The 16,988-nt window shown below is 35.1% G+C and overlaps 1 protein-coding gene across 2 annotated transcripts in view; it reads left to right on the top strand.

Annotated features, from left to right (window-relative positions):
• Positions 1–16,988, top strand: part of MMS22L (MMS22 like, DNA repair protein) — a 116,259-nt gene that overhangs the window by 39,132 nt on the left and 60,139 nt on the right. The gene's annotated exons all lie outside the window — the stretch shown is intronic.

Genomic DNA, 16,988 nt, shown 5'->3' with positions numbered 1-16,988 from the left:
TTTCGCTCAGCATAACACCCTCAAGGTCCATCCATGTTGCTACACATGGCCAGATTTCATTGTTTCTCATTGCCATGTAGTATTCCATGGTATAGATAAACCACATCTTCTTGATCCATTCGTCTGTTGATGGACACTTAGATCATGAGCTCAATTCTAAGGTGGCTTCTACTGAAACATAAACATTTTGTGCCCATAAAGAGAGTTTGACCACACTGTACCATTAAAAGAAAAAAGGTAAGCTTTTTTAAATTATTTTGCTACAGAGCTCTAGCCTCAACTACTGAAATATTTCCAGATAAAACAATTTATTCTGAGATTAAAATAAGATTGTTTTGGGGCGCCTGGGTGGTTCAGTTGGTTAAGTGTCCAACTTCGGCTCAGGTCATGATCTCTCAGTTCGTGGGTTGGAGCCCCGTGTCGGGCTCTGCTGATGGCTAGCTCAGAGTCTGGAGCCTGTTCAGATTCTGTCTCCCTCTCTCTCTGACCCTCCCCTGCTGTGTCTGTCTGTCTGTCTGTCTGTCTCTCTCTCTCACTCCCCCCCTTCAGAAATAAATAAAATACTAAAAAATTTTTTTTAAAAAATAGGATTGTTTTATTTATAACACCAGGCACCCATATAAGACTTAATGTTTTTAGATCCACTTAAATACCACTTCCGTTTTATTCCATAGAAGTAAAATGGTTTCTCATAGAATCTTCAACACTTTTTTTTTTATTATTTATAAGCTAAAAACACAAAACAGATGACCTTTGTTCTACTCATTTACTATTTCCTTGGCAGCTTACCATGTTAGTAGATAGAAACCTAATTCTTTTTAATGTCTACTTAGCGTTTCATTATATGATTATACCAAACTTTATTTAACCAATACTCTAATAATGTCAATTTATATTGTTTACCCCTTTATGTTATTTTAAATAATTTTATAAAACATTTTTATATGTGCCTTTTCTGTGTACTTGTGGAAGTATATCTTTAGATTAATTTCTAAAAATGAATTGGTATATGCACATTTAAATGTGGATAGATATTACCAGATTTTCTACCCCCCCCAAAAAAAAACTTGTGCCAATTTTTTACTCCCTCATAGTATATGAGAAAGTCTCCTTTGTCATTTTTAGATTAGCATATAGAGTATACTTAGAAAATATGCATTGTCAAGTAAGAAACCCAGAAGGTTGTTGAAAATGTTAATGGAAACTTGGTAATAGGAGAACAGGACTTATTTCAAAAGTTGGAACAGCTTTAAAAATGTAAATAAAAATAAAGTAAGAATTTTTTTCTTTATTTCTTGTTCATTCACTAACTTCTTTTTATCTTTAAGATCCTACCTAGGACTTTTTTGGTCATTCTTCAAAAATGATAGCTAGAAACACAAGAATAATTCTTGTGTTCTTAAAAGACATACAGTGTACACATACTGTTTCCTTCATTTCTTTGCCAACATTGTCATGCCTGTTTATACATGAAGAAATGGAAACACGGGCTTTTTGTAACTTACTAAAATAAGTTTCAGTATCACCACTCAGACTCTAATCATAGCTACCTTCTTACACTATCTTTATAATAGTTTACAAATAACTATACAGAAACTAACCAAACCACTATATATATTTTTTTAAATAAATCAGTAAGCAGTTAAATGAATGGTATTTGCAAACTGTTTGTAAACTGTAAAGCGTTACTGTTTTTCATATATATTTGAGTGCTTTTACCTCTTTTTGCTACTGAAAAAAGGGATAGTTGCTTTTTGTTTAGTTTGTTTTTATGTTTTTACAAGTTACATATTTTTAATGAGTCATCAGATGAAAAAAATGAATCCCCAAGAGGGGTGGAAACAAGTAAATCATGTTTTATTTACAATAATTTATTTTTGATTTATTATCAGCATCATTGCATCCATCTAAATTTCACTTCTTATAATAAAAACAAATTTTTGCTCTTTAAATTCAATTTAGTAAAAGTTCTTTAGCATTAAAGCCAAAGCTATTTAGAATGTTGGATAAATTCTGTTTGCAAGTATCTTATAAACTATAATGAATCTCTGGTAATCATGGGCATTACTAATCAAGTACAAAGGTAGGAATTAAGGGTGCATGTTGAAGATGATTGATTATATGAGGGGAAAGCAAGCATACCTTTATATTAGAATTTTTTTAACTACATCCCATTTGGGTTTGTAATTTACTATCATCTAGAGCAAGGGAAAGGAGTGTGTTGTTGGTCTGTAAGGCTAACCTATGAAAAAGACACATATTTATGTTGAGAACATTTAATTCCTTGCACAAATGTTTACTTTTAGTTTTGTTTTATAATGCTCAGCTATGATTAAAAACAGTTGCTATAAGTGACTGTCTAATCATGTATCACTTCAGTTGCCAAAATTATAGAGCATTTTTAGCAGAGAGAAGTATGAAGTCAATGTGTGAAAAACAGTGGAACATGGGGCTCCTGGGTGGCTCAGTCAGTTCAGTGTCCGATTCTTGATTTTGGTTCAGGTCATGATCTTACAGTTTGTGGAATTGGGCCCTGTGCTGATAGTGCAGAGCCTGCTTGAGATTCTCTCCCTCCCTCTCTCTCTCTGCCCCTCCACCGCTCACACTTTTTCTCAAAATAAATAAACATTAAAAAAAAAGTAGTGCGGTAGGCGGGGGAGGAGTGTCTTCATTAATGTTATCATCGTGTAGGCACTGCCATCCTTTAACTTTCTGAAGCTTGCACTGTAATTTGCACGCAGTTCTTCAATGAGACTGATTACAGTATATAATAAGAGGGACTGTGACTTCGATGGTTTTGTTTTATTTCATCAGTTTTAGGGCTTCCAAGGCAGTTGCCATGAAGACGAACATGCTTTTAGTTTGGGATCTTTGGGGAAAGAACCCCAGAGATCATTCAGGATTGTTAACTTAAAAAGAAAGGAGACAGAGAGGGGAAACACAAGAAAAAGTCCTTTAAATATTTGACCGTAGAGCTGTGTTCCTAATTTCTTTTTTTTTTTTTTAAATGTTTTTTTATTTATTTCTAGGAGAGAGAGAGAGAGAGAGAGAGACAGCGCGAGCAGGGGAGGGTCAGAGAGAGAGGGAGTCACAGACTNGCAGGGGAGGGTCAGAGAGAGAGGGAGTCACAGACTGAAACAGGCTCCAGGCTCTGAGCTGGCAGTCAGCACAGAGCCCGACGCGGGGCTCGAACCCACGAACCGCGAGATCATGACCTAAGTGAAAGTCGGACGCTTAACCGACTAAGACACCCAGGCGCCCCTGTTCCTAATTTCTTAACCCAAAATCTGGAACTTCTTTCTTTTAGTATCTTTTCATAGGAGCCTCTTAGGTATGCTATTTTAATATTACTGAAAGTTTCAAAAATATTTTGATATTTGATAAAAACTAAAGTTCCCCCCCACACACACACCTTTTAAGAACAGAGCTAAATTCTTTGAATTTTGGTTTAGATAAGGAAGATGGGTAACATAGATTGATGATATTTATTCCTGGCTGCATCCCCGAAAAGGAAAAGCATGAAATACTTTACCTTTAGCAATCTCTTCTGTTTTCAAATTCAGGTGGGAATAAGGTACCAGTCCTTGCATAAATGTGTGTGCAGGATGTGTGAGTGTGTATGTTGAACTGGATAATAGTTTTATAACTGTATGACAGAGAAATTATAGGTAGGAAGGAACGAAGATCACTGATTAAAGGGAGAAGCGGCTCCCTCTAGGCTGTTAAGAAATAATAACTTCATATGCCACTTTCTGCTAACTGGAGCTGATGGCTCACCAGAGCATTCTTTATTGCTGATTAAGTAGCATTATGAAAATACTGACTTGGGTATGTTAACTAAATGCCTCCGTGTTTAAAACTTCGAATGTCAAGCAGTTTTTAGCAGTCATCTTTAACATTTCACATTACCTTTCTGGAATCCCATTTCTGGTTCTCACTTGCTGTTATTTGAGGTTAATATAAAAATGGCAGCTTTCATTTGTGGAGTTAGGTGTAGCCAAAAGCTTTTCTTTAATTATATCCATTCATGCTGCTATAGTTAAGGGTCTGTCAGCATTTCCATTATAAACCTCCCTTTTCAGGGTTTTATAACACCGCTATGAAAATTAGCTCTGGGCAAAAACTTGACATACAAGGCCTCATGAGATTCTCCCTCCTCCCATCCCCCTTTTTCATTTTTACTGAAGTAAGGGTGAGTGATTTCAAAATGCCTTTTGGCATCTGCAAATATCATTTGGAGTTTAAAAAGAAACAATAAATTTTCAGGCTTTGTACCTGTTTGTTCTACTACTTAAGGGAGGTTGTGGACTTATGAATTTAAGCCAAATGGATATTGATCAACTGACATCCTATTTTGTATTAAACAAGAGCCTGGTTTCAGAAGAAGTCTAAAGGCAGTTGAAAACTTGTCTAAAATGTTAAATTTTGAGACTATGAAATAATTCAGAAGGGATGATTAGTGTCTTTATGATAATCTACGTGCTGAGTACATCTCCTTAAAAGACTAAGACTCTGTTTCCCTTGCTTCAAAATACATGTTGAAAATACATATATTTTCAAGTCTCTTTTTTTCTTTTCCAGTGAGCGTAGAAGTTCATCCATTTTTTATATAATGATTTTGGCATGTGGGATGGGTATGTGTGTGCTCATGCATTGAACTGTGTTTATTAGTCCCCTCAAATATTTTTCTTGCTTATTAGTTCTAGTTATTTTAACTTTTATCTGTGTGGTATCATTTATTCTAAGCATTTTTTTTTTTAATTTTCAGTGAGAGAATTGGGGATTGTCTAGGTAGGGAAGGAAGTAGTCCAAGAGAAAATGTTGTGAGGGATTGCTATACGCCAAAAATTTTACATGAATTTCAGGAAGAATAGAAAGGATGCTTTTGACAGCATGCAAGCCTTTTCCTCCTCTTGTTACTGGGTATTCTGTTGTTATGTAATAGTTACCTCTTTGTATGTGTTACTTTATATATATACACACACACATATATGATGCACATTTTTGGCATTGTTCTAATAATTTGGGAAAGAGCACATGACTGTTTCATGGGAAAATATACTTTTAGTTTTTATTTGAAAAATGGAATAGTTATGTTGCTTACTAAAAGTGCTCTGGTTGCTTCTGAGAAAGTGTAAGCATTTCAAGGGAAAGTAGTATAAATCTTAGTATTTTGAGAGTACATTAAAGTATGTTAAAAATGTTTTTCCATTATTAAATATTTAATTTATCTTTCAACCTAGATTTTAATGTATACCATGAATTAGTATTTTGATATTCCCACCAACAGGGTTTAAGGATTGAAATTTCTCCACATCCACACCAACACTTGTTGCTAAGTGTCTTTCTTATCGATCTTAGTGGATGAGAGGTAATATCTCATTATAGTTTTGATTTGGATTTCTGGTGGCTAATGATATTGTTTGTCATGTATTTATTGATCACGTGCCTATTGACTACCATGTCTTTGCAGAAATACCTATTTGGATCCTTTTTTTTTTAAATATTTATTGTTTTATTTTATTTTTGAGACAGAGAGTATGAGTGGGGGAGGCAGAGAGAGAGGGAGGGAGACACAATCTGAAGCAGGCTCTGAGCTGTCAGAACAGAACCCGACGCGGGGCTTGAACTCACGAACCGTGAGATCATGACCTGAGCTGAAGTCGGACGCTTAACCGACCGAGCCACCTAGCCGCCCCTCCTTTGTCTGTTTTTAAATTGGGCTTTTTGTTAGTGAAGTGTAAAGAATTCTTTATATGTTTTAGATACTAGTCCTTAATCAGATATGTGGTTTGCACGTATTTTCTCCCATTCTAAGGGTTATCATTTCGCTTTCTTGATGTTGTCGTTTGCAGCATAATTTTTTTTTAGTTTTAATGAAGTCCTATTTTTTTCGTTATGTTGCTTGTGCTCATCTCATTCTCTCTTCCGCATTTATCTCCTTAGAGAACAAGTCTATTTATGTCATTTTGTGTTTTAACACCATTACTGACTAACATCCTGATAAACACAGAAAATTTCACATTCCTTACCATGGTCTTTTAGAGTCTTCCACAGTCTGGCTTTCCCACTTTCGCAGCTTTTTCTTGTGATTCCCCCTTATGTTAGTCAGATGGAACTACTAATTCTCAAGAATTCTCCAAATCTTTCTTTCTTTTATCTCCTGTCAGAACCAGTTAAGGGTTCATACCAGAACATGGTAGAGAAAGATCTGAGGGCCGAATAAGCTGAAGTGTGGTGATAAACAGTGATAAGAAAAGGGTTAAATGCAGGGAATGAAAGTAATTGTCCAGATCAGAAGTCAAAAATGGTCATGGCTGGTCACAGTAGGCATAGAGGTGGAGTAGCAGAGTATAGGAAAAGAAAAAACAAAACAAATGATTTATTTAGAGTGGTCTAGAAGGCAAAGGTAGCTTCAGAAGTTATTAGTAAATGGGTCAGAAATAGAGATGGAATCAGAAAGAATCATAGATGGGCATCATATATGGGAGAAGCTAGAATTCCAGGCAGCATTAGGCAGTTCTATAATAACAAGTTGTGCTTTTCTGTATATATGTATATATACACAAAAAGAATATGTATTATATGGTCATGGTGCTCAGACTCACAACCCCAGGATTAAGAGCATGCTCTACAGCTGAGCCAGCTAGGAGCCCCTGTGCTTCTCTGCCTCTAAAGGAACCCCATTAGTGTCTGTGAGTTGCTACTCTTGTTGCTGCACAATGTAAAAAGCAGGGGATGTAGGGTCAGTAAACCTGAGTTCAAATCACTCCTCCATTTTCCAACAGCGTCAACTTGGGAAGTTACTTAACCTTCTCAAAACTTCATCTGCATCTTTGTAAAATAATATTCACATTATAGGATTTCTGTGAATATTTGCTTAGATCTCTGCTGTCCATATAGACTAACTATATGGGACAGTTTAAGTTAATGAATATAATATGAAAAATTCAGCTCCTCCATCACACTAGGTATATATAGCAAGTCCTCGGTAGTTATGCATAGTGTCTGCTGTAGTAAACAGCAGAAGACACTGTGGACAGTACTGACTTAGATGCTATACCTATTCAGACATGGGCTATAATAATCTCTCAGTACATGTTGATTTTCTTTATGTAACTTTTCCTTTTTTTATGTGAACAATATTATCCTTTCCAACAAGTTTCTCTTTTTATTTTAGAGAAAGAGAGCACATGAGTGAGGGAGAGGGGCAGAAAAACAGAGAGAGAGAGAAAATCTTAAGCAGGCTCCATGCTCAGCACAGAACTTGACACGAGGCTCAACCCCATGATCCTGAGATCATGACCTGAGCTGACATCAAGAGTCAGATGTTCAACCAACTGAGACACACAGGTGCTCCAAGCTTCTCTTGAAATGCATGCTTGTCTGTGTGTCCCTAATCTTGAATACTTTCTCTTCCTTTTGAATTTCCTTACCATTTTATCTTTAATATTCTTTATTGCTTTCTACCTGTGTTGTAATTATTTTTAACAGAGGATACACATTCATTAAACAAATTATTTTTTAAAAAACTACTATTTATGAGTGCCCTCTATGGTAGCAAACATTATAGGGACTTGGGGTACATCAGTAAACCAGTTAAATGCAGCACATATGACATGTACTCGTGTATTTATTACATCAAAGACAGGCTGTGAGAAGAGAGAGAAAGGTACTTAGGTAAATGTTTATTGAAACTATTACCTTTTTTACCATTTCCTATTTTACTGTTTTAGTCATTCAGCATTATTTGATAATGATTTATAGTTGTCCCCAACTTTTACTTACCTGATAGTTCTTGCCAGTATCCATCTGAAAGTAAACAACAGTAATTGTGCAGCCAGGCTATTGGTTTAATGTATAGTCTGTATTTCACCTCCATGAGTATTGCCTCCTCAGCACCAGTGGGTAGAAAGGACCTCCACCAGGAATGACAAGCGTCCATTCTTCTCAGTTAATTGAAAGGGTTGGGTCTTATGAAAAATAAAATTTGTGTCTATTCTAGCTAAAGTTTTTGGCCCATTTTTATTATTTTAACTATTGAATAGTTATCACCAAACTGTTCTCCCACTGAAGGGTGGAAACAAGTAGAGTAAGTGGGACTTTGAGGTTTTGGCTTGCTTTTGAAATTTTGAGAATCTCTCCATTGAGTCTGGGTCTACTACATGAGCACCTTTAATCTAAAAGTAGATATCTCTATTTGGATTTGGTCAGAAGCAAAGTATTTGAAAGAGAGAACTGAATTAGTGGAATGAGGAAATAATAAAAAAAAAACTTAAAACAGTATCCCAGGATGGAAGATCCCTGGCTGAAAGGGCCAGTGAGTGACCACAGCACAACATAGGAAAATAGATTCCTAGCAAGGCACGTATGTGTGAGATTCAGAATGCTGGGTATGAAGAAAAGGTACCAAAGTTTCTGACTTCTTAGTTTTCCCCACCTTCCTTAGTCTATTTTTTGTATTTGCTGCACCCCTAGTTTTCTAATCTCCAGTTATAGTATAGGTCAGATCTAATATTTAACACCAATTACCAATAGTTTTAAAATTAAAGAAAAGTAAGAGATAAATAGAGCTTTCTATATCAGTCCCTCCCCCCTCCCCAGGATTATTTCTACTTCAAGAAGTAGGAATGGAGTTTTATACTTCTTTTCTGATTAATAGTTCTCAAAGTTTGGAATAACTAAAAATCTGTTTTCTCTGAGATGAAACAGTAAATCACCTTTCATAATTAGAAAAAAGAGGGAAGGTAGAGATGGAAAAATAACCCTATAAAACAGAAATTGGGATGAAAAACGTTGGGACAAAAGGACAAGGACAAAAGAAATAGACTCTGCAAAGGAAACATTTCATTCTTTTGAAAGTGGATCAGCTCAGTTGTTTAGGGAATAAAAGTGCCATGATTATTTTCTGTACCAAGCATGGAACATTTCTTTTTAGCAAATGGTAAATCAAAAGATGTTGGGTGAGGCGAAAGCTACTTTCCCCAATCTAATTTATGTCACTGTGGTTCCTCGTCTGAACCCCACGGTTCACTATAGGTATTTAGACCACCCAGATCTTTGCAGCTTTAGATGAAATTCAGCAATGAGTTTGTAAGGAGGCATTGCTACTGTGCTCTTTCATGGCACCACACAGTGCTGTGTTCTTAAACCAGAGAGATGTAGTCATAATAAATACATTGAAGACTGGTACATCCCATCCGTGATGGGTTTGCTGAAGTTAAGTCTTTTCCAACTATGGAATGGGTAAAAATAACTAAAATTGTGATTTCAGTAAGTGGACCCAGCCTAAAAAAACTCATTGAAATAAACACTGTTGTGGCTGTAGGTTATAAAAGGGAGATCTTCAGAGGAAGTAATAATTTAAGCATTTAGAGCCAATATGTGTAGTACAGTAAGCTACTAGACCTGTTCTTTTAATGATGTGATATGTCAATGAAGGAAAGAAACTGATCTCTTAATTACTCCATTAATTATTGTTGGATTAATAAGACCTCAGATGGCACAATAAATTGTGGAAAAAGTAGCTTCGTTATTCTTTCAAAATATTCTCAGCTATCCCACCATCTCCTGGTAATTACCCTAAAGTTACTTTCTTTAGGATGTTTTCTTGGAAAATGTCCAAGTACATTTTTGTTTTATGATATGACTTTATTACTTTTGCCACCATATGGACTGTTAGGAACAATTCCTACGCTTTCTCCATCCACCTAGTGAGAAGGGTGAGTAATTGCTCTGTTTCAAAATTTATTTATATTTTAACGAAACTGAGAACAAATATAAGGAGTGAAACTAGCATTTGGAACTTTTAATTTCAATTGTTTCTTCTTTACCTTACAAGATATATATTTTTCTCTCTTTAGGATATCTCTTGTCAGATTTAAGGCTTATTTAAAATGAAAAGAAAGCTGGAGCAATTTTCTTTATTCCATTTCAGTCTCCTAAGGCCTGTTTCCCCCTGGTGAGCTCATAGCAACAGGGGGGTTTAAGGGAATTCAGCTTCCTGCAAATTAATGTCTCACATCATGAAAATTCAGGACTTTTTTTTTTTTTAATCTTGAAAAGTAATACAGTGAGTGCGAGTATTATTTCTTGCCAGCGGGTGGAAGATGAATGATTTTGTCACAGTTTTACTGCTTGATGAGCAGTGTCCTGAGGGTCAGGCTTAAGTCTGTGTCACTATGCTGCTCATTACTCTTGAGCTAAATAAGGGCTGATTGGATCTAAATTGCCTAGCACATGGGCCACAGATGAGCTCAGTGAGCAGGGGATGACCTGCTATTCAGTCTGGGAGTAACCCCGGTGTGCAAATGCAGCATTAGAACACCGTGGGAGAATGAGAGGCTACCGGCTGCTGCCAGCAAAAGAAATCGAAATGTAAAAACTCTTTGATGCTGTGATGTTAGAATTTGAAATGTAGGAAGTGACAGGTTGATGGTACTTATCAGCTTTGGCTGGATTAGAGAACAGTGTCATCTTGCTTATATAATGACAGAAGAATGAAGCCAGCAGCTAACTACTGTGCAGAGTAGCGCCTCGGCAGTTGCCACAGCCAGTCATTGCTGCCTCCTATTGGCAGTTTTCCTGGGAACCAGTAAAGGATAGGAGGAAAGAACCTCCTCCGTATTCCATTTGCAGGAATTTGGGACTCTTTGGTAGTGAAAAGCCGCCAGTGGTAGAATGCAAAGAAAGAGTATTTTAGAGCATGCTAAATAGTAAATTGTTAAAAATGAACAAACAAAACATTAGAAAATTGGTTGTTCCAGAATTTTCTAGTTAACCAAGAGTTAATCCATTTGTAAAGTGAATCTACCCAGAGCAAGAAACCCCAGTATATTCTTCTTGGAATAGTGTTTTTTCAGGGGGCCTCAATTGGGCTGGTTGATCTCTCAATTATGTACTTTTATCAATAACAGCACTTTACTAACAACTCATCTTCAAAATCTAACAACAGACTACCAACCGCAGTGTTGGCACAGTTTGAAAGATACCTGATAAAAATACAAAGTGCAAAGCACCCCTGATTATGTAGCTTATGCTGCATAAATCTCCCCCCTTGGGTTGGGGTAGAAGGAACAGGTTTCTCTCTCAAGTCAGATGATTTAAAAAAATAAAACCCAACCAAACCCTATTAGACCTCTTTTGCTTCATTTTATTCTTGCAGTTATTACATGTTTGTGATATAAAACTTAGAAAATGTATACAACTTTTTTTTTATGGTTACTTATCTGTCATGCTGAGAGAACTGTTGATATTGCTGTATCCTAGATTTTTCTAATTTGTATCCATTTTTTAAAGTAAAAATGGGGTTAAATACAGAGTAGAGGCCTGCTTTTCTCACTCCATGTATCATTAGTTGCTTTCCATATCAGTGACATCCACCACATTATTTTGCTTGCTTCATAATATTCCATTGTTTGAATCTACAGTAATTTACCTGACCATTTCTTGTTGGTTAAAATTTATACTATTTTGAATTTTTCACCAGTAGATACAAAGTTTTGATGACTGTCCTTTATGTGTATCTTGGCAGGGTTCTTGGGCACTGCTGTATAAATTATGTATGGCTCAACTCCAAAGACACCATTCATAACATTATAAATGAGGCTTGGATCTTCATGGACATGTTTGATTATATGTGGAAGAGGTTTTTTCATTTTTTTTTTTTTAATGATCTGGCTTAAAATATAGAACTTTATGGTGCACCTGGGTGGCTCAATTTGTTAACCCTCTGGCTTTTGATTTCAGCTCAGGTCATGATCTCTCATGAGATCGAGCTCTGTCAGATAGCACAGAGCCTGCTTGGGATTCTCTCTCTCTCTCTCTCTCTCTCTCTCTCTCTCTCTCTCCCCCTTCCCCACTCACACTATCTCTCTCAAAATAAATAAATATTAAAAATAATAATAAAATACAGAACCTTAAACCAATTCTTTTTTAAAAAAACTGAGAATTACAGTTTAATTAAATTCAAGGTTTGTACCCACACACATAATTACACACATCCTGCAGGAGCAAGGTTTTAACTAGTAGAAAACCTGAAATTAGAAAAATCAACTTTTTCCCCCATAGAACAAAACTGTAGTTCTATATGTTGAAAATCTATTTATAGAAAACTTTTAGATCATGTGTTTAAATGACAAGATAAAGAGTTACTAACTGTCATCTCCCAGAATTTTAAAAAATAATTTCCTCCATTTGTCTTTCCTGTTTCCTTTAAGCAGTGTGCCTCCCCACCCTATTTTTTACTATGAATATCAAATATAAAATAAAGTTTTCATTATAAATCTAAAGCATTTGAAAGCTCTAGGAGGTAATTTGTAATGCCTCTTCTTTTAATTTTTATATTATCAAAAGTCATGTATTCTATAAAGGATATAAATAATACTGAATTGTATGCTGTGGAAAATAAGAGTCATTCCCTTCCTAATGGAACCCCTATTAACCCTTTAGAGAATATTATTCTCAACTGTTAAGCTGTTGCTTCTCCTTTTAAGCACACTGCCTCTTTTACCACCTCTTTATTTTAAGTGGAAAAGGCAGGATTATACCTTGGAAATTTCTGCACCTTCAGTTTCTTGATGAAAGAAGTATCAAAGACATCTCTCCATATGCACACACATACACACACTATATAAGACTGCAGAGTATCTCATTGAATAGTAGACCTTACTCCGTTTAACCCCAGGGAACATTTAAGAGCTATACATGATTTTAAGTTTGCTTGGCTTTTGTACCTATCTGATTTTCCAAGATTTTCATTGAAAATTTGGGTTTTTCAGTTTATTTAATGGAGATATTAGCTGTAGTTCAATTTTGTGAGTTATTGATCTATCCAGTATCAAAACCAGCATAGCAAATCTCCATATCTGTTATTTAATATGTGTGATTCATATGTGAAATAATTAATACCTTTTGTTTATAGTAAGATATATTACTGAATTTTTAAAAGATTGCAAACGTGAATTTTAATCCTGACTCTGCCTTTTTCTTTCATTTTACTATTCAAGTCATGTAATTTCTTTGAACCTCAGTTTTTCTAATCTGTAAAATGTTTGTAATAATAGTTACTAAAGAGCTGGTTTGAAGAATAAAAGATATATCTCAAGTGTCTAACAGAGCACCTAATAATGATTGCTTTTGTTGTCCTTATTGCTTGTCCATTGGTTTCATAGAAGTGAAGTGAAAGAATGTATATTACAAGCAAATTTAAGGTCTTGTTTCCCATTCTAAATTAACACTTTTAGAGCTCCACTCTCAGTCCATTCAGTGGTATTTCATGAAAAGAATATTATTTATACTTGCAGTAAAAGCACAAATTACTCTTAGTCATGTTTCTCCTACATACATACCCTTTTTTTCATGTGACTTAAGAATTTTGACTGTATCAAATCTGCCTGTGAAAGAAACAGAAATGACTGTCTTTTTCAGTCAGTTCACCTTTATTGAGTGCCCAGCAGGTACCTGCTTTGATGGACTTTGTGCTGGTATTGAAGAAAATAGAGATGCATAAAATCAATCAGATAATTGCTCTCAAGTGCCCCACAGTATAGTAAGACACACATATAAACAAATACACTGTGATCAATAGACAAATGTTGGAAAGACTGTTCTTAAAACTCTTGTACATCACTTACAAATTTTTCTCTGAGATTGCCCTATATGAAATAATGCATATGGCAGTAAGTCAGTCACACTTTGCCATATAGCTGACAGAGGGCAGATATATTTGAAGGGAGATAAGTCTTTAGTAGCTTGTGCTTATGCAGATAGCAGTTCAAAAGTTTTTAAAGTTGTTTTAGACATCTTTAATATATTCCTGCCATAAGTAATAAAAAATAAATAACTTAGGCACTTATATATGTGTGTATGGTCTTTAGTGATTTGTTAATTACAGCCCTATCACATTGATATATTTTTCTACATTTCTTTCTCCTGACATCTGTTTATTTTTCTTCTATTTCCATCCTCTGAAACTTTGATGTTCTCTTTTTTCCCCCTTTTTAATGTGCTATAAAACAAATTTGTGAGCTTTGGAGGACAGTGTACTTTTGATAATTTAACATGACAAAATAGAATCCAAAACCAATACATAGTACTGCATTGTGCATTTTTAAAAGTTCACATAGTGTCATACCAGACATGCTCCACACAGCTGTGCCACTTGCTTTTTTATATGCTTTATATGGACTTGCCCTCTTTGAGATATACTGCCAGAGAACATGTGCTTCAGGGAAATGAAGGATTTAGCCAAGAACAGTAAATATTTTAGATGCAGGAAATGGAGAATTCAGCACAGAATAGTGAAGGCACAGAAGACAGTTGTACACCTGGCCCAGGCAACCACCATTCCAGATTGAAGTAGAATGATGACGAGCTCTGGGAGGCTCCAGGAAAAAATAGGGAAAGAAAAATTATTTTTCTAGTTCTGGAGTAAAGCAATTTCATTATAAAATGAGTTTTCTTTGAAGAGCCTACAATCCCGAATGAGGAGTGTTCTAATGACCTTTCACTAAGTAAACCTTGTTTGTCTTTTAATGTTACTTTGCTGCAAAAAATTATATATTAAGCACATCAACCTTATAAACACCATGTATATTTCAAACATACTGAAACTTGCATTTTACATTTACATTAGGATGTATAGAAGTTTTAAGGGTTTTATGTATGTAAGTGCCATCATCTTTTACAAATGTTACATATACATGTACGTGTGTATGCACACACACACACACACACACACACACACTCACAGAGTTAACAGTTGTTTTTCTTTTTGTTTTTTGTATTTATTTCCTAAGAGGAATCCCAGTGTAATTCAGCAGATATTTTTTATTAATACTTTGTGTGTCTCAGGACTATACTTTTAAGTATTCTGATGTACATGAAAATGTATCCTGCATTCATAGAAAATATGGTATAGACTTCAAATTTTTATTTATTTTTGACTACAAGTTTTCATATTTCTGCCTTCATTCTTTACTGAATTTTGCCTGGATCATTACTTTGACCCAATATATGTTTGGAATTTCTTATATTCTGAAGACCATTCTTGTAAAATGGTAAGTGGGCTCCACAATACAAGAAATTCCACATCTTGGGTCAAACTAATGGTCCAGCCTTTTCAGAATTACATTGCAGTGGAAGTTTTGTGATAAGATATATCGTATCTAATTTCCCAGAGGGCAAGTGCATTTTGCCTAATTTGGAGATATTAAATATGGTTCAAACTTTCCATTATTTCCTTATGGACTGATATAGTCATGTCTTATCTTTTGGGATACGATTCTGCATTTACCATTTAGCATAGTACTAGTAGGCATTAGGAACTTGCTTCATTTAAATATATAAACTTTTTTAAACTTTGGGAGATGTTGTCTTATTCTGTTCAGACTACCATAACAAAATACTACAGGCTGATTGGGTCACTTAAACAACAGAAATTTATTTTCACAGTTCTGAAGGCTGAAAGTTTGAGATTGAGGTCCCAGCATGGTTGATTTCTAGTGAGAACTCTTTCAGAGAGGGCTGCCTTCTCACTGTGTGCTCACATGATCTTCCCTGATGCATAGATGGGGGAAAGGAGACACTTTGGTATCCCTTCGTATAAGGATGTTAGTTCTATTGGATCAGGGCCCCACCCTTATGACCTCTTTAACCGTAATTCCTTATAGTCTTCATATATCTATACTGGGGATTAGGGCTTCAACATAAGAATTTTGCAGGGATTCAGTTTTCAGACCATAGCAGAGGGATTTATTTATTCCCATTGGAAATGGCAGGGGCAAGGTGAGTAAAGAAGTCAGATTAAATTTTCATATATGTCCTTTCTCTTTTTGTCTTTTATAGTTTTTATCCTAGAATCACTCAAGTTCCATACTCTTTTATTCACTCTGTTGTTTAAGTTCTTCTATTTATCTTAAATACAAAGTTTCCAAGTTAAGGAAATAGGCTAAAATTGCTACCTGTTCATGTTAGCCTATGGTCTTGCATATTAAATATGTCCTATATCTTCTCAAGTATTCATTAATACAGTTTTACATTTATTTTAGGAGAGACCATTAGTTTAATAATAAACTAAATTTATATGAAGAAGCAAATTGAGGTTGAATGTGAAGTGATTGAAAGATTTTTTGTGTGTCTAATTCAGCCCTAACTCCCATGGGACCTCAGGTTGGCCTTGTATTTCAGCTCTCTCATCTAAAAGATAAAGGACTGGATTAGATTACTTCAGTGCTTGTATCTGTAGAATTAGAATGCTTTAATATTTTTAGGTAAATTTGCTTTTCTTTTTAAAATTGATAAATGAAATGGAAGTATGCTTTACACAGCCAACGTGATTAAACTAAATTTTACTTAATTAGCTTTATTTTCTCCTTTATTTATGGTTTTCCCCTGTTGTATGTAGCATGCACAAAGTAAAACTACAAAAAAGAATGACATGAAGAGAAGACTTTTCTTAGGCACCAACTTACAGTGCTACAAATATCACCTGCTTTGACTTTGGCCAGTAGTTGATGATTTTTAGTTATACCTTAAAAGAAATAATTTAGTTAGCAAATATTGAGGTGGCTACTTTGTGCATGATACTTTTTTTTAGATAGAGGTATAAAATCCAAGTCATGGTTCATTACTAACTAGCATATTTGGGGGTGCTTTACTGACTCAGTTGGCAGAGTATGCAACTCTGGATCTTGGTATTGTAAGTTTGAGCCCCACGTTGGGCTGGAGGTGAGATTACTTAAAATAAATAAATAAAACTTAATAAATAAAATAAATAATTTATTTCTTGAAGGATTCTTGTAGGTCAGGGACTTTAGGCAGTTTGACTTCTTATTTTTCTATGCTTTAGTGGGGAAGAAAGATTTGAAGAATTACAAATAAATCATAATTAAGTAGGTTGAGTGGGTGAAAGGTAGGTGAATAACCAGACAGATATTTTTTGGATGCTTTATATGGACTTGCCCTCTTACCTGCTGCAGGTAGAATGG

This window comes from Hyaena hyaena, unplaced genomic scaffold, assembly GCF_003009895.1.
Source record: "Hyaena hyaena isolate Hyena2069 unplaced genomic scaffold, ASM300989v1 scaffold_887, whole genome shotgun sequence".
In the NCBI taxonomy this organism is placed as follows: Eukaryota; Metazoa; Chordata; class Mammalia; order Carnivora; family Hyaenidae; genus Hyaena; species Hyaena hyaena.
This window is presented reverse-complemented; position numbering and strand designations above follow the sequence as displayed.